Source organism: Poecile atricapillus, chromosome 1 (assembly GCF_030490865.1).
Source record: "Poecile atricapillus isolate bPoeAtr1 chromosome 1, bPoeAtr1.hap1, whole genome shotgun sequence".
NCBI classification, from domain to species: domain Eukaryota; kingdom Metazoa; phylum Chordata; class Aves; order Passeriformes; family Paridae; genus Poecile; species Poecile atricapillus.
Window position 1 is genome coordinate 95,105,527 of NC_081249.1, and position 15,982 is coordinate 95,121,508.

The 15,982-nt window shown below is 44.2% G+C and overlaps 1 protein-coding gene across 8 annotated transcripts in view; it reads left to right on the forward strand.

Moving 5' to 3' along the window:
* Window positions 1–6,284: 6,284 nt before the first annotated feature.
* Window positions 6,285–15,982, forward strand: part of ST3GAL6 (ST3 beta-galactoside alpha-2,3-sialyltransferase 6) — a 41,676-nt gene continuing 31,978 nt past the window's right edge. For 2 of the 8 annotated variants that reach the window (XM_058836062.1, XM_058836109.1), the window contains exon 1: window positions 7,357–8,149. The gene's annotated coding sequence lies outside the window, so the exon portion shown is untranslated. Of the gene's footprint in view, window positions 7,051–7,153; window positions 7,335–7,356; window positions 8,150–8,367; window positions 8,487–9,166; window positions 9,334–15,982 lie in introns of those variants that run through there. The other 6 variants (XM_058836070.1, XM_058836128.1, XM_058836081.1 and 3 more) reach the window with 4 other exon arrangements.

A 15,982-nucleotide genomic window follows, 5' to 3' on the forward strand; every position in this document is an offset into this window, starting at 1 on the left:
TGGATGAACCTCACCCTATGAGCCATGGCCATGCAACTTTGCACAGTGAGTTTGTTGTTCAAAAATGTCCATAAAACATTTCCACCATACACCACCATTACACCACCAATTTATGTTGTGCCAAGTGTCTTTTCAAGTGCTTTACAATGAGCTTGAGGGTTGTAGGAAAAGGCCAAAGAGCCAAAGGATAATGTGACACAGACAGAGGGGCAGAAAGCCTGGCAAGGGTACCAGCAAGTCTGCAGGTTTCTGCTGTGGCAAGGAACTTATTAAATTCACAGTCAGTTTGTATTCCTTTGTTCTCCTGCCAGCATTGTTCAGCTTCTCTCACAAGACAACCCAGTAACCCTTCTCTGCATCTTCTCCTGCACTGCTTCCTTCTAGAGTGTGAGAGCAGAAATCATACCCTGTGTTCTGTGTGGGAAACACCACAGAGAGTTTCGTACACTTGTGTTACTGCTTCCGTGCCTCTACCAGAGAAATACTATCTAAGGCATGTTCTCCTTTTCTGTGAGTGGTTGAAGATTTATTTCTTGTTTACTTCAATCACCTTTTCCATGTTCTGGCTCATTTGACTTTTGACAAAACTGGCCTTAATCCTATGTGTCTCTACTCAAAGGCTATCTTTGTTGACCAGGATTGTTTACTATTTCTGACTCCTAAGAACCTCTCTGAAGTGGTTTTTTTTTCCCATTTATTCAGGTCAAAAGTGTTTCTCAATTAGATTTTTTTTTTCTTGCCAGGAATATATACATTTGGATAGCATTTGTATCTTTGATCTAGATCTATTCCAATCTCCCTCCCCAGTCAAGTCTTCCAGCTCTTTAGTGCAGGTGAATTTGCTAGTGAGTTTCCTTATTTGACTGTCTGGCCTTTGCCTATGTTTGTTATTCTGTCCATGGAAATAGAAACAGTTGCTGAGTACTCAGCCCAATGCAGTTTTCTATGGCCAGTTCTTGTTTAGTGTCTTCATAACTTACTAATTTGAGGTTGTCTCTTTTTGTCTCAGTGACTACTGAGAAGGAATCTGGCAGTTATCACACACATGGCTAGCTGGGCCCAATTTTATTATTAGAAGCATTTGTTTCCTAAATAGTATCTGGGAAGTTAAAATTGGCCATGGCACAATTCCCAGTAGTGTTTCCATAATAACATTTCAGTGACAGACCTTTTCTTACACCATTATATTTTAGCTGCAGACAAGAAAGGCCAGGTTTCAGTGATGTGTCCAAATCAAAAATAACCACCCCCCAAAAAACAGAGGCTGTGAGCAGGTGGCTTGGGCCGCTGGAAGTGGAGCTTCCTGTTTCTATACAATGGGGAATTTTATGATGAATTAAATGATGGTGAGTTAACTGACAGATGGCTTTTAATAAATTGCAAAGATCAGTTGATGCTTTCCACTTGCATAGATGAAATGGCTAAACATTGAAATAGAAGGAGTAATGTACTAAGATTGCACATGGCTTGGAGTTTGGCCTATTGATCATATCCACATGGGCCATGTCTAGCTTCCATTTGGAGCAGGAGCAGAGCAGTAAAAAAGTCTGATTCATGAGCTATTGTTCTCCTGAGTTACAAAGACTAAGCCAGCCTTTTCTGCCGTAGGATTGCTCTGTTCAGCTTGGAGTGCCATGACGGAAGGATTCACTTTATTGTACCACCAGCCCAGTTTTGTGTGGATTCCTACTGATTCTTCCAACCTGTGGCAAGTGACCATTTGCTCACTAGCCATGGGCATTAACATTATGGCAGTAATTGTAAGTGGGTAAGTCAGTCATGGAAATAAATGCATTTAAAATTTTCCCACGTTTTGCCTACATCCAAGACTCTGAGTGCAACTTGAAGTTTTAAAAGTAAGAAATATGCAAAGCACTCTTCTTCTCAGCATGTGTCTGTGTCTCATTGAAATTAGCATGCTGTTCACACATGACAAGGCTTCTAGCAGTTTGTCATAACATTTCTGGCTCACAGAGGCTCACCTAACTTCTTACTCTCCTTCTCTCTGGAATCTAATCATAGCTATTTGTATTGCTTTTACAGCCCTGTTTTGTGTACTGACTTGCTACATCACATTTTCAAGTAAAGACCAGCCTGAAGAGTACTTGCCAGAAAAACTGTGCACCTGTTCTCAGATCTTTGGCAGCAAACCAGTAAAGAAATCCAGGCCAGTTAACACTGGCCAAAGAAGTGGGCTGAAAGTTTGAAGTGGAAGGGTTTTATATCTGAGAGCTCCAGTAGCTGCCTGAGCACTTATAATAATGACTTGGCTGTACAGGTGAAGCCAGCCGGACGCAGGAAAAAAATATGGGGGTCAGAAGGCCAGAATCAGAGGCTGTGCTATGGGGAGCCAGTGGGAAAACCAGGGAAGTATTTTTTATAAAATGCACAGAGAAAGAAATTGGGCATTATGCTGTGCTTTAAATGGCAAAGGCATCTTACATGCAGGCCTCTCCTTGGAAAGGAGACATGGAGAGTGGCATGGTAGTGTAGGACTGACAGAGCTATCGTAAGAGGGTGAGGATTTCGTGTTCCAGAAGTAGCTTATGTCAGTTGTCTGAGCACATAGGCCAAGTGGGTAGGACCCAGAGCCACAGGATCAAGGACTTCTCTCTGAGCTCAGTGTCCTGCATTTGGCACTGGGGCTGTGACCTAGCAGCAGGCTGCAAGTAAGAGTCTCCCACCACCCTGCCACCCCCCTCAGCTGGTTATCTCTCCCATGCACCCCTCCACCTCTCTCCTTTTCCCAGATTTCCCTTGTGCCAGATGTCACAGCTGACATCCTCTGGGATGAACAGCAGTCTACTGCATGCCTGCAAGCTACAGGGAGGAGACTGCCGTGTCCTGGGCACATGGGTAGGAGAACTGGATCTTGAGAGGTTTGCCTCCTGCCCAGGGCAGGAAGCAGCAGCTCTTGCCTGCTTTGCTGCTTTTGGTGCCATGAAGCTTCAGTTTGGGTTGCCCATGGACACACATAGGTGGAGTCACTCAGTGTACTGAAATCCATTGGGAGGGTGAAGGGACAAGTGGAGAATTTGAGTTCCGTATGACACTGTAATTAAATGGAAAAAAGAGAACAATTGGTGGGGTGAAACCTGAGGTTTAATGTTGTTCTTGACCTGGTGAAAACCCCAAGTTGCTCAGGACACATTTCCTGTAATTTTTCAAACCCTTTCCCCTTTTTCTTTCCACTGTTTTGTTTGCAATGCTCTTCAAGTGTGTGTGCTTTGACCTATTTGTTGTTCTGCATATGCCTAATGAAGCACAAAAATGCCTAGTGCCTATCAGATAATGTATTTCTTTATGGGTTTGTAGATGCTCACATATAAACACATGCATTAAAGGTTTCACTTTGGTTGCAAAATAGCACTTCCTAATGTGCTCACCACCCCAGATTGCATTTTACTGGAGTAAAAATAAAGGGAGGCTATCTCAGCCTACCTGGGTTACTTCCATGACATTTCCTGCCATCATGTTTTGTTTGCTGGTGTCCTGTCTCCCAGACTGAGTAGAAGAGCACTGCACAGCCTGGGGCAGGAGAAGGCACTCTGCAATTCCCAGAAAAGGCAGGCCCTGGGGACTGAGAAAGCAGCCACAGCCTAATATAGTTCTTTGGTTGACCAGGTCTTGAAAAAATGACCTCAAACCAGGTGGGGGTTGCACATTGTGAGCTCATGACAAACACTGTGGGTTCTGATGAGATGTGCTACAACCACTAACAAGATTTTTTTAAAGCTCGTGGGGCAGGCTTCAGCAAGTTGTCTCCTGGCAAAGAGTCTCTGGAAGAAAAATCATGCAACCACAAATTGATGACTAAAGCTATGTAAGGACTGGTGCTTATTACAACTGGAACTGTAAGTGCAGTGAAGAGCACCTGGGGGCAGCCCTGAGCACCTAGGCAAGGGAACTGAGAGAACCTGTGCAAAACAGTTGTGCTGAGACAGGTTTTGGAGCTCAATAGCAGAGATTTGGGCATGTGTGGGACTCAGGGCAGTTCTCATGGTGTGACATAAAGATTAGGATCAGACTGTGATGTAGGCAGTAAAGCTACCAGATGGGTGGAGAAGGGATCCCAGAATCACAGAATATTCTGAGTTGGAAGGGACCTACAAAGATGTTGTGACAGCCTGTATTTCTATAAATGCATTCATCTCCCAAAGTAATTATGAAGGGTGACAGTTCTGTTGCATTTTAGTTCTAAGACCAGAAGTGTATGATAGATATAATGCATTGCCTACACACAGCTTGATTAGTCATCTTACTTATTGGATTGATGGGGAAATCACTTTTATGATGCTGCAACTTTCCATTCTCTTTATTCCTTCTTCTCTCCAGTTTTGATTTTCTCATGTTCAACAGTTTTCCCTTCTGTTTCTTGTAATTCTCCACTTTACTTTTCTCTGATTTTGCAAGCTGAGATAGAGACAACATTTTCTTCGTTTAGTAACAGCTCAGGAGGTACATAGTTTCTCCTGGAACTAAAATATGTCTACATTTTATTCAGATTTATTTTAGTTATTGCTTTACATTTAAAGGTTTATGGGGTTTTATGTTTGGTTTGGGGAGAGGTTTGTGTCTCAGGAGTGTTGATTTTCAACTGAAAGAGCAAATCTGTTGACTTTTTGGTCACATGCATTGTACTTGCTTGCAGGAGCATTCATTTGACTTCCTGCTAGTCAACTATTTCAAAAGCATTTTGAAAGATTCTTATTGTTGTCAAATAATTTGTTTCAAATAGACTATATCCTAATGATTCCTTGTACTTTGTGCTCAAAAATTCACTGGGTTTCAGATTAGTTACTAACTTCTTGCTTGTACAGATTATTTGGAAAACAACTAGGAACTAAACTTCTTTTTGTACTATATTAATTATTCAAATTGCCATTTGAATCCTTGAATTTAGCTCAACATATTTAGAGGACAACAAATTCCAGCTTTCATTCTGTTGCCGGTGTGGGGCAGCTACAATTGCCAGAAGAAACCAAAGTGAAATTACATTAATGCAAGTTAGATTATTACATTACTTGATCACTATAGTGGATTACTCCAGATAAAGGTGTATTCAGCTACCTTAGATGCAATTCTTTGTATTCTTACACACACTGCCTCTAATGGAAGGCAATAAACTGTGAGTGAACTTCATTTCCTATGGGCTTTGGGCTGCAATTGTGAACATCCAGCTCTTCCTGGAGTTAGATGCCTCATGCAAGACTCCGAGGAAACTGACAAACACTTAACTTGCAGTCAGCTGTAAAATCAAATGACTTCTAAGTCACCACATGGTACCACCACGGAAATGAACATTGCATGGGTCTAGCTGGCATCAGAGGTGCACCAGTAACTTGAGCTGGCCTCTGAGCCATGGCTCAGTCTTGCCCACAGCACTTTTTATTCTTCCTTCTGTGCCCTTCAGCCTGCTCAGCGATCCCTGCTGGACTGGTACCAATACCCACCTTAGCCAGAGTGAAATAAGCTCATGCACATGAACTCATGCACAAAAGATGCAGCTGCAGCACACACATCCGGTCTGGAACAGAGGCAGGAATAGCATCCATTTCCTCAAGGTTTCCTACACTCTTCCGTGGTGAATAGTCCCAACATCTCGTTCTGCAAAAATCTGGCACATCCTGAAAGTCCATCCTGTATCCTAAACAAAGACATGGCCTTGCAAAACAAAGCAAAGCCAGAACAAAATAATACTAATACTACATAATTTAGGAATGTCCTGAAACATATGAGCAGGGGGACTAGCATGAAGTCACAAAATCAGTCTTCTAATATATCCTAATTCTGACTCCTTTGTTGTGCAACCTTAATGATTTTTTTTTAATTGGTTGTGTGCCTATGATACCTAGGCAAATTGAAGGGTAAGGACTGAAGAGCTGACAGCTAATGGGAAAAAGATACAGCAGAGTTAAATAAAGTAACATTAGAAGGTACATAATTTATCTATATACTTGGAAGAAGCTTGGTTTTGTAAAGGGCAGGATGTGAAGGGTGACGACCTGAGGAACCTCTTGGGAGAAGGGGAAAAGTACTAAGGTATTTTCAGCTCAAGGGAAGACAAATTACAGAGGACTGAACTTTGGTTCCCAGCCCAGAACACAATGAAAGTCATCTCAGCAGGCTAAAGACTGGAATAGTCCCTGAAGAACTGACAAAATTTCCCAGCTTTCAATCTATTATTTTTATTATGTGTACACATAGGCTGCAGAAAACTGCTGCTGAGAACAGAATCCACCTCTGGTCATTCCTAGTGACAGCCATCAAAAAATAGGAGCTGCTTTTCCAATCAAGGAAGCATCTTGGTCTGATACAATGCTAAAAACACTGTGAGGTCACTGAAATATCATATAGAAAATTTTCAGATTGGAAGCAGTCAGGACCATAGAGATAGAAACAGGAGAAGGCAATTAAATTATTAACCATCCCTCAGATTTCTTCTAGCATGATACACTCCTCTTGGCAAAATACAGCATTGATGCAGCACAGGATTCCAAACAAACTCATTTTTTCATCCTCTTTATCAGAGACAGATTTTTTTTTAATAACTTTCTTTTGAAATGGCAAGGTCCAGTCCCAAAAGGTTGGGCGCTGAGGTACGGAGAGGTTTTCCAGGAGCCCAGTGACTCCTGCCTGCTTTGGGTGCTGCTTCCTTTAGCTCCTGGCAGCAGCTCCTCAGGGGGTAGCTCTTCCCCGGACGGCTTTCCCTGGGCTTTCACAGCAGGGGGCAAAGGTGCTTGGGGAGGGAGAATCCTGCCCCTACAGGATCCCAACCCCCCTCGACACACACACGGTGACGATTAGTTTCTTATTTAAGATGGTAATTCCTGCAGGCTGGGAGTGGTTCGCTGCCCCCCGCTTTGCGGGTCTCCCCCCTTCTCGGGCTGCCGGGGCGGGGGAGAGGCTCCTGCCGCCGGCCCGAGGAGGGGGAGGAGGAAGAACAGCGTCTGCGGCTTCGCAGGGAAGTCGGTGAGAAAAGACGGACTCGTTTTACTGAGGGAGAGACGCAGCACCGCTTTATCTCTCTTCACGTGTCTTCTCCCCCTGGTGAGCTTTGGTATAAATGGAGGAGGAATTTCAGCAGGCTTGAGCTAAACAACACTGCTGTCTGAACAGACAACGTGCTTCCTTCCCACGTTTTCTCTTGCAGATGGGGCTGAGCTGAACAAGCTCTCCTCTTGAATCCTGTCATAAGCACCACCGTGCGGGAACCGGGCTGGACTTGCCAGAGGCTGCAGCAACAGTCTGGGCGGCCCTGAGCAGAAGCGACGAGTTCTGCCCTCTTCTCTGGGATGATTTAAAGATAAAATAAGCTGCTCTCTTAACAACCGGTAAGTGAACACCCCTGCTTTACCAAGTATAGCTCTGTAAATCCACTTGCACGGGCTGAGTGGATCTTGTGGATGGTGACTGAACCCATAGGATTGGGTGCGCTGGAAGTGCTTGTTGCCGAGTTTGCCGGCGGGACATGGGATGGTTGTCGGGAGACGTTCCACGGTTGGACACGGTGGATCTTGGGGGCTTTTCCAACCTTAACCGTTCCATGATCTTGCGTCATTTCAGACGGGAAAGCTTCTACCTTTAATCTCATGTAGGCTTTGTATGCGTGCTTCCAGTTTTAAAATTTCCTTCAGGTGAATGCTGATAGCAGTAGCTGCCAGCAACATTGTTATTCAGTGTAAATTACCTCGTAGTTAAAGGTGGCTGTTTCAATGCATCAGCGTGTTGCTCGGTCAAAGCACTCAAGGAATTAAACTGAATTTCCAGAGGTATGGAGCCTGCCTCTACAAGCCTCCTTTGAAGAGAAGACAATTTTAATCGGTTTTGAGAGCTGGTGAGATGAGACGGCCCAGACGTTTCCCAGAGATTCCTGGGAACTTCACGGGGAAAAAAAGTCTTAACGCAGCGGTGTAGTCGGGAGCCGGTTCCCGGTGGGGATGAGCCCGACAGAAACCCGAGTGCCGCCGCCCCCCGCTTTCCCGGCGGCGCTTGGATGCGCCTGATGCCGCAGGCGGGCTGCCGGGGACCGGGGGAGAGGCCGGCCTGAGGCGCTGCCCGGCTCCGCATGCGGGGCCGCCTGTCGCCCCCGGCGGGCGGCGGGGAGCGCGGGAGGGTCCGCCGGGCACCCGGGCTCCTCCGCACACAGGTAGGCGGCTCCGGGGGGGGGGCGAGAGGGCGGGAAGGGGCCGCCCGAATTTTCCCGGCTGCTCCTGGTGGGCGCGGGGCGGGGGAGCCGCCCGCCTTCCCCCGGCCTCCCGGAGCAGCTCCGCTCGCAGGCCGGGGCGGCGGGCGGAGCCGCCTCGGGGCCCCCGCGGGCGGTGGGTTGGGGCGGGCGCGGGAAGGGACGGGGGGAGATGGGGAGTTAAGGGGCGGTGGGGCCCGGAGCTCCGGGGGTGGGCAGAGCAGGGCTGGGGGACGGTGGGCTCATGCGGGCAGGACAGCCCCACGCAGGGGGAGCCTCCCGGCGGAGCTGACGGCGGCCCGTAAGTAAAATGAGAGGAGAGATTCGTGGCTTTTGCTGAATTGCTTGGGTCGGGTAATCCCACCGTTTTGCCATGGCTGCCGCTCAGGCAGGTTCGAATAGAGGATTGCTTCTAGCGAGGGTACCGAAACAGAACTGTTCCTTGGAAATGCCGAAGGCCTCGGGGAAGGAACAATGGCTCTGTGGGTAGACTCTGCCTTAAGCTATGCAAATCCATTATTTGCATTTTAGGAAAGAAACAAACCGTGGAAGTTTTATGTCCGCTGCCTTTTTTTTTTTTTTTTTTTTTTTTTTTCACTAGTTGGATTATTTGGCAGCGGGTGGTGTTTCTGTTTTAGTTAGGGCAAGCGGTGAGCTCAGTCTTGCTGTCGTTTCTCAAATTAAAATTTCCAGGGAGATGAGCAGCTGATCTACTGAGATTTGTGCCTGTTGTGTTGTTACCCAGCTGAAACTTTCTATCCTGTTTTCTTCAATTTTTGTCTCTCTCTTCACCCATGTTTTACTGAGCTATTCTCACATAGTGTGATTGAAGAACTGTTAAGAAAAGAATAAACTTTGTGATGGCATAGGATCACTTGTTTTAACCTGGTAATTCAGCTGAACTGTGTGAAAATGTTACAGATAAAAAAATAGGAGAATATTACAGATAAAAAGTATACATAAAACATTTCTTTCGGAGAGTGCCATAGTATTAGACTGGTCACTCCTAAACTGAAAGAAGTAAATTCAGAGAGGTGTTGAGGGAAAATGAAGTGTGCATGGAACAGTTTCCTACCCATCAACATGCAATACTCTTGTCTGACTTGGTCTTAGAAGTGATATTTCTGAAACTAAAACAACTCTCACAGGTAAGACTTCACCAGCTGTAGCTCTGGTTTTTATTTCACTTTAATAAATCTGCTTGCCTTTCTTCCCCAGTTTGATTCAGTACCTGCTCCTCTAGCTCACCTGTCTCTGCTGAATTGAAGCAGTCCATTAAGTTAAACTTTAGGCTTATAGCTGTTATTAAGGCAACAGAATTAAAGGTGGCTAAGTCTCAGGTCTTCCTGAAGGTCATATTGGCTTTAGCAGACTTCTGCTTGTGGGATGTATGAATCATCCCCTGAGGCTCATGAGTCGCCCAGTGTCCTTATTCCCTGCCTGTTCAAAGATAGGAGGAATAGTTTTCTCTGGAAGCAGTTGCCGGTTAGGGATGTGCCCGTGGGAGCAGCTGCAGAGTGTTAGTTGAGACACTAAAACCTGAAAGCTGACAGATCGCCTCAGTTACAAATAGGTGAGAAAATAGGTGAGCTGAAGTGCTTTGGCTAGAGAAAGGTGTTGGACAAAACATTGTGTTGATGTGTACTGTGGGTGCTGTTAAATAATGGCTTTAGCAATTACACAGGGGAGTTGCCTGACTGAAGAGGGAAATACGGGCGGCTGATGTGGTGACAGATCTTCACAGCGGGAAGTGCTTGAGATGCTTCTCCTTCACCGCCTCCTCAAGACTTTGATAGCTTACAAGCAAAGGCAGCTTTAGAAGATTTTCGATGATTGCTTTCTTCTTAGGTGTACATTTTTGGATAGAAGCTGATATGATAGCTTATTTGTGCCATTAGCACTTTAATCTCGGGCTGGTTCTCTGTGTTGGTTTCTGAGCATGCTGTGACTAGTGTCTCTTTGTAAAAGTTTGATTTGTATTCCCAAGAAAAAGAAAACGTTTGGAAAAGTTAATATAAACCTGCTTTGGCTGATTTGTGTATTTCTTGCATGTTGCTTCGTGTGCTCCTGGTGTTGAATCAAGCACACTGGCCTGGAAGAGGATGCAGTCAGGTGGATCATTTGAAGATAAAACTTGTGAGACAGCTATGAGTCTCCATTAGGTTGTCTACACCATTGACTTGAAAAGGCTTTTGAGGAAAGGCTCTTGGTTTTTTGGGTTTGTTTTTTTTTTGTTTTTTTTTTTTTTTTGTTTTTTTTTCCTCCACAGTATAGCTTGAGCTGTAGCACAGGATCTTGGTTTGTTTGTCATTGTACATTAACATTAAGGTTATTTTGCTTACAGACATAAAAGGCTGGCTTTGCTTCATGCATGATGTGAGGTACTCTGCCTTGGCTCCCTAGTTAAATGCATTTTAGGAATGGTCTCAAGACTTTTTGAAATACCTTTTTTACAGACAGCTTTCCCTACAGATGTTTGCACTATTTCAGCTAAATCAGTTGAAGTGTGCACTGAATGCTGAGGAGGGGTTCAGTTTTTCAGGCTTATGACATGTAATTTGTTGTTAATTTGAATAATTTATTCATCAATTTCTCTAGCCTTATAGACAAGCTGTAGAATAATAGTGAGTAACTATGGGGTAACCGAATGTACATAATTATTTCCTTCTTCAGAGTCTCTATTTTCTACTATCTGTTTACTCAAAATACCAGAAGCTTTTTAACAGAGGAAATATGCTCCTGAACTTTCCCTTTAATCCAGTTTCTTCTACTTTTTCTCTTTTAGATATGGTTGCTTGTGTATTTATTCACATCCTTCAAGGGAAATCAAAATAAAGCTACTCGTACTTACTGTTTGCTCTGTGAATTTCCTAAAGCTTAAATCTTCCTTTATCTTCCTTCTACAGAAGAGCCTAAAACCTCAGCTTTTCTTGATTTGATATGTATTGAGGTCTAGAGAAAAACAGGATGTGCATGCTGTTGTTTTCTTTATAAATCACCTTTTAACAGCAGTTAACACTTTGCAGTTCAGTGTATTACTCACTGATACTAGTAGTGGCATTTGTACAGAAAGATTGAAAAGTGATGGGCAGTATTAGCTAGCGTGGACCATGAAACAAAAACAGGGAATGTGTGGGTCGCATGCAGTGTCACCACCTTTTGAAAAATGGGTTGAAAAAATGCAGGTACAGAATGTGATAAGGTATTCTGCAGCAATACTTCTTGCTATGTTCTGTACCTATCATTCTAAAATACCATGTCCTTTTAAAGTTAATTTTGCTCAGGTGGGTTGGCTCTTCAGCCTTCCAAGCTTGGTCATTCTTTGGTCTTGAAGGCAAAAATGAAGCCTTGGTATCCTATGGGGAAGACCCTTTACAGCACTGTCACAGAGTGGGCAAATTGTGAATATCCTGGGATAATACCCGAAGTTTGTGTGGAACTGGTCAGTTACCTCTGCTCCCAACCCTAACAGCAGCAGTAAAACTGGAGTATGGTGTGTCAGGGCTGTTTTTTACATTCTAGTGTAAATGGAGAGCAAGGAAGAGCAAAGTAAAAAAATTGAATACTTTCCACTTGCCCTGACTGGGAAGGGAAGGCTGGAAAACATACAGAGCCAGTTGGTCTTTCCTCCTTTCAGGAGGACCAGAATGGAGTAATCTAGGAACTGGTTTTAAGAGCAGGAGTGAAATGACAGTCTGTCATAACCACTGAAGCTCTTAACATCTCTTGATTTACAGTGCAAGTTTCCATTTCCTGAGCTGCAGTATTGCTTTCTTTTGGGTCACTAGCCAGTAGGAAACTTTATTTGTGAGGTGTGTGGCTAGCAGTCTCAGATTTCCACAGACTCTTCAACTCACTTTTAAAAGAATAGCCCTTTTAGCTCTTGTTGTGTGTGCAGGTCAGAAACACTACAATAAAGATCTGCTGCAGAGCTCAGAAAAGTTCTTTGGTAGACTGGATCTCCAGACTGACATTTGCATTGCAGTGGTATCCAGACCCTGCTTGTTTTCCCTGCTTTGCAGAGTCCTGAGGCCAGCAGTGAAATGAGAATGGTGGGAGGGGCATGAGCTTACCCAGAGCCTTAGCAGAGGTGGGCAGAGGAAATGTGATGGCCATTTAATAGTTAATGCAGAATATGTGTGTATGTATAAAATACAAATTGCATGACATGTGGGATGAGGGGAGAAGTCCTTTTCTCAGGGTGAGAAAGAAATACAAGTTGTCTTTTTGCCCTAATCTTTTTTTTTTTTCCTTTTTCTCCCTCATGTAATTGTAGGTTAACATAGCTCCCTCCTGGGCAGGTAATTTTTTGAGGGTGGGTTGTGCTGACAGTTCTTTGCCTATACAATGTCATGGCGTGGGGGGTGGGGGATTGACCTGTGTTGGAACAGGGGCATCCAAGCACAATGCAGAGGTAGATCCTGTGGGTTTTTCTCACTGCAGTAAAGAGACAGGAATGTTTGCTGCCCAGGAGCTGTTGGTGAATGTTGTTGCTCATCATTTGCCAGTTAAAGTAGGTATTTCTTAGTTCTTTGAAGTTACAGAACCTGACAGTCTTGCATATCCACCAGTGTCACATCTGAGCACCCTGGAAACATCATCTCTATCTCCTCAGTGCTTCAGGTAGTCTGAAGTTGATGTGTGGGACTGAGACCAGGAGGAGGTTAGTGGTGTAGATGGCAGATAGGCTGTAAGGTTTGTTTGAACACAGCATTTGCACAAGATTAAATGGAGCCATAGTATTAAATCCACTTGGTGAAGCATGGAAACAAGTCAGGATTTGTCCAGATTGCTGAACACGCACAAGGCTTGCTGGCATGTGGTAGCTAGTCTTGATCATGCCCTTGTGTAGACAAGTTGTTGCCTTCTCGTTTTCTACCTGGGAAAAGCCTGGGTTTGAATTTTTTTTTTTTTGGTTGTTGTTTTTTCCTGCAGGAAACTGTTAAAACTATGGCTAGCTTTTCTTGTACAAATTTTTGCAGTATTTAATAAGACTTGTCTCAGCTGAGAAGCTGGAGTGCTGTATAAACCTGTCCTTAACCCCCTCCCAATTTTATAACCCAAGTCAGTTTTCATTTTCTGTTCTCAGAAAGTGCAGGTATGGGTGGATGAGGGGAATGAAACAAAGAATGGCCATGAAATGCTGTCCCTAAGTAATCATCTGCTGTCACTGCTGGAGACAGAACTGGGCTAGATGGACACTGGTCTGAAATAGCCAAGTGTTTCTTGTGCTTTCATTGCTCACCTTGTGAGCAATCCACCAGGCCTGGTGGATATGCAAGACTGTCAGGTTCTGTAACTTCAAAGAACTAAGAAATACCTACTTTAACTGGCAAATGATGAGCAACAACATTCACCAACAGCTCCTGGGCAGCAAACATTCCTGTCTCTTTACTGCAGTGAGAAAAACCCACAGGATCTACCTCTGCATTGTGCTTGGATGCCCCTGTTCCAACACAGGTCAATCCCCCACCCCCCACGCCATGACATTGTATAGGCAAAGAACTGTCAGCACAACCCACCCTCAAAAAATTACCTGCCCAGGAGGGAGCTATGTTAACCTACAATTACATGAGGGAGAAAAAGGAAAAAAAAAAAAGATTAGGGCAAAAAGACAACTTGTATTTCTTTCTCACCCTGAGAAAAGGACTTCTCCCCTCATCCCACATGTCATGCAATTTGTATTTTATACATACACACATATTCTGCATTAACTATTAAATGGCCATCACATTTCCTCTGCCCACCTCTGCTAAGGCTCTGGGTAAGCTCATGCCCCTCCCACCATTCTCATTTCACTGCTGGCCTCAGGACTCTGCAAAGCAGGGAAAACAAGCAGGGTCTGGATACCACTGCAATGCAAATGTCAGTCTGGAGATCCAGTCTACCAAAGAACTTTTCTGAGCTCTGCAGCAGATCTTTATTGTAGTGTTTCTGACCTGCACACACAACAAGAGCTAAAAGGGCTATTCTTTTAAAAGTGAGTTGAAGAGTCTGTGGAAATCTGAGACTGCTAGCCACACACCTCACAAATAAAGTTTCCTACTGGCTAGTGACCTGGGTTTTGAGTAGCCAGGTGATTAAAATGCTGGTTAGTGTACATAGCGGTAGTGCAATTTCTCAAGAGTGACTGCTTTTTCTTGCAGTAGGTGTTAAGGAAATACTATTACTTTATTTTCATTGAAATAATTTGAGCAGTATAGTTATTTTCATTCTTCTGTGCTAACGGCACACTGTAATTTGTTTTCAACTTGGAACATTGGTTCTTAGATGGCTTAGCCTCCAGCGAAGTCTGGCTTTGTATAAAAGAATTCTAACCTAAATAGAAAGTGTCATTCATAGCTTTGCAGAAAGAGATGTAAGGTGAAATGGAATATCTCATTCTTCACTTTTCACAGAGAACATTATAATAAATACTGGTTAGTGTTGAAGTGACTTTTTGAAGCTGAGTGACTGAAGTCAGCTAACAGACTCAAGTAAGTTACCTGTTAAGTGGTTGAAAAGGGTGTCTGAGTTGTTGAAGTTCATACAACTCTTCTGGGAAATTTGGACACTTCCATATGTTCGTGCACAGCGTTTTAAAATTTGAGCACTTCTCTCAGTGGCTAGAGGCTCTTCTGACACCTCTACCACACAGTTGTATGAGAAGATAAAATGGAGTCATATTTTTGATGTCTTTCTGTTGTATGTGCTTTCTGATCTTTAATGAAAAATTAATTTATAGGGTTTTTGTTCTACCCAGCTGGGTGTTTATTTTTGTAAAACTTGATGATATCTCAAGCACATTAAGTTCCTAATCTCTTGAATTTGACTGAAATCAGCCAAAGGGTTTCAAACGTTCTATAGGGAAGGAAAGAAAGGGCATGTGTGCACACAACCAGGGTATGGTTGCACAAATCTCATTTCATGCTGAGAACACATGTGATAGAACAGAACAAAAAGCCTTCTACTGTATGGCATTTCATGCTCTAATGGAGTTCTGCATCGTCTGTGGCATGGATAGCAATCCAATAGGACGTGGTGGTGTTGGAGGCTGAGCTGCGTTTGGCGTGGTCATGGTAGCAAGAAAAGATGTCAGTAGGCAACACAGCAGGTGCAGTGTATATTGCTCTGGAAGACTTTAAGTTTTATGCTGAAGGAAATATTAGACTTTGTGTTTTATCACTGGTGCAGCATGGGCCAGTTTGGTTATGGGAGAGCAGATCTGTGCCACAAAATCCACTGCCCTGCTGTCATCTCACAGGGTGGTGAGCCCTGTCTTACCGGACTCTTACTCCCTTGCCATCAGAGGAGATACTCTCATGCAGTCCTGAGCATATCCAATGCTCAGAAAAGACCAGGTAGGGGAGGATAGTTAATCTGTTTAAAGATACTATGGTCCTAAAGTAATTCCTCCTCATTTTGCTGCAGCATTTAAGGACTGGTGAAACAGAATTGGACTGCAAAATCAGACACCCTGTTTCACCTACAGCAAACCATTCTTGGATTGTAAAGGAGCAAAACAAACTGGCAGAGGCAGCTGTGATATGCAGGAGAAGGTACTGTGTGAAGCCACTGCTCTAGCAGAGACCAGGCTGCTCGTCTTCAGCTTGCCCTCAGTTTCCTGCCTGGCTGCCTTTGTGCCTCCTTGCTCTCATCGGGGCTTCTAAGCATTTTGGCAGCCTCCAGCAGGGCTGTGAGTCTGGCAGGGAGGATGCGTGGGTGGGGTGACAGGCACCTTTGACTCCCCTAAGTTTTGGACAGGACTGTCCTTTTCAATTACTGAAACAGAAAAACGGGCAAAAGGAAGCAATATAT